At 46.4% G+C, this 2482-nt stretch overlaps 1 non-coding gene across 1 annotated transcript; it reads right to left on the reverse strand.

The window, feature by feature from the left end:
* Positions 1-1715: 1715 nt before the first annotated feature.
* TRNAD-AUC (transfer RNA aspartic acid (anticodon AUC)) lies at positions 1716-1788 on the reverse strand. The gene has a single exon. It is a non-coding gene; the product is annotated as a tRNA-Asp (tRNA).
* Positions 1789-2482: the final 694 nt, after the last annotated feature.

A 2482-nucleotide genomic window follows, 5' to 3' on the forward strand; every position in this document is an offset into this window, starting at 1 on the left:
CGCCATTGGGGAGTGTTGAATTCACGTTCCTCACAGCCCGTCCGAGGCTCCCTGCATCTCTGGCTGCCCCTGGTGGGGTCTGCAGGGCTGTGGGCAGCTTCTCCTTGATCTCTACCCCAAGGCTCTCTGCTCTCTACAGGTTGATTCTCAACCCTGACTGCTCAGTAGAGCTAATGTCTAAAAACAAAAAAAGGTGGGGAGGGTACAGCTCAGTGGTAGAGCACGTGCTTAGCATGCAAGAGGTCCTGGGTTCAATTCCCAGTACATCCATTAAAATAAATAAACTACCTACCCCCCCAAAAAAGGAAAGAAGTATTTAAAAAACAATAAACATTACAAAGTCCCCACTCCAGGCTGGGGCGCACTATTTTTTAAAGGCTCCCAGATGCTTCCCATGTGCAGGAGGGTGAGAGCTACCCCTCTACACCCCTTCTCGTGAGCTTGTCCACTCACATCTATTAGCCTCTTGAAACAGGAAGACTACTTGGCTCAGCCTAAAAGTTTCTCCTGATTTCTAGACTTTTATTTGCCTACTGGACATCTCTCCTGGAGCCCATGGGCACCCAGCCAGAACTGAATCCGTTGTCTCCTCTCATGAATTGCCCCTCTTCCTGCCCTTCTTATTTCAGGGAATGGCACTATAATTTAGGACACTGCCAAAGCCAGAAAGCTGGCCGGCATCTTTGACCTCTTCCTGCCCTTCCATCACACCTGTGGCCAATCCGTCCAAATGCTGAAATGTTTTCTTCTGTCTCCTCCTGGCGGGGCCTCAGCAGGCCTTCACATGAACCTCCCAATAGGTCTCCCTGCCTCTGTCTTTTCTCTTTCTAGATCACTTTGCATGTCTCCTCTACCTTGGGGGCACACAGTGTCCTTTGTGATGTGCACCTGTGATCTCTCCACCTGGTTGCCTCACCTGCCTCACACAACCTGTGCTCACTTCTAGACTATTTGCTGTTCCTGGAAGGGACCTGGCTCTCTTTGGCCTCCCTCCTTTGCATGTGCAGCTCCCCAGGGAGAAATGGCCTTAACATTATACCTTCACCTGATCACTTCTAGGGTATCTCAGAACTCACCACAGTGGTTCCCTCCTCTGGGAGAGCCTTGGCTACAGTTCTTCCTCTCCACCCTGAGCACCCTCTGCTGACTGTTATGCAAGCCCTCTTAACATGCCTCCTCAGCCATCATTTCACGATGACTCCTGTGCACCTAGGAGCTCCCGGAAGCAGGGACTGTGTCTTTTTCCTCTTTATTCTCAGATCATGGTAGAGACTCAGGTATAATGGTGGAGGGAACAGTGGTTATTCTGGAATTTCTCTATAGTTGGGGCCTAGGGGTAACAGTCTGGTTGGAAGAAGGGCTTAGGGGATTTACCCTGAAGCCACATTTTCAATTAACATTTCATGATGTTTTTGTCTACTATTGGAAGTTATGAGTCTTAAAACAGAATGATGATTTCTAAAAATTACTTTACTGAAGATTGAGGAAAATGGCAGTTTTCCATATTTAAGAATATTATTTTAATTTTGTGTGACTGGGGTGGTGGAAAATAGAAATGCAGGGGCTACTAAAGCATTCTCATCCCCTTCCCCACCCTCAGGTCCTTCGGACAGAAGAGACAGAGGGATGTGAGGAGAAGACTTGGAGGGTGGATCGTGCACTGCTTTTAAATTATGAGAGTTACTTGTGCTTTTTTTTTTAACTTTCTTTTTTAATGGAGGTACTGGAGCTTGAACCCAGGACCTTGTACATGATAAGCACATGCTCTACCACTGAGCTATACCCACCCTTCCCCCGATGTTTGTGTTTTTAGTGGGCATAATGTGCTGGTAACAGGTACTTTAGCATCAGACATCTGCCTCTGACCATCACGTTAATACCTTTCCCCTGAGCTAGGGAGCAAGATAGTCTCTTTTCACAAGTTCAATAAATTATCTACATTTTCTTTTTTCTTAAAAAAAAAGGCATTAACTCATGTTTTCCTTTAGTATCGCCTATAAATAAAATGTGATTTTGTTAACCATTTACCGAAGTGTTAAGGGTAATAAATATTAAGCACAGATTTCTGAAGCATCAGTCATCACTGAAGATCCACATTCTGCTGTTCTATCTCTCTGTTAGTCACCTTACTTCTGGAGTTCTGGAAGCGGCGCCAGGCAGAACTTGCGTAAGAATGGGAGATGGTTGAGCAGGAAGATCAAGTCCGGCCAGAATAGGAGGCGTGGTGTCCCCACGTGGAGATAGATGAGATTACCCAGGAAAAGCGGGCGCTGTTTAGATGCATTTTAGTCTGTTTACTTCTGGACTTGTCAGCCTTCGCTGCATGTTGGAATCACCAGGGGACCTTAAAAAATGTTGCTGCCTGGATTCCATCACACAAACTCTGATGGTACTTAGTGTCCTGGGGTGCATTCTGGCATGGGGAAGTTTTTAAAGCTCCTCTGGTTATTCTAATGTGCAGCCAAGTTGAAGGAGCACTGCC

Source organism: Camelus dromedarius, chromosome 9 (genome assembly GCF_036321535.1).
Source record: "Camelus dromedarius isolate mCamDro1 chromosome 9, mCamDro1.pat, whole genome shotgun sequence".
Lineage (NCBI taxonomy): Eukaryota > Metazoa > Chordata > Mammalia > Artiodactyla > Camelidae > Camelus > Camelus dromedarius.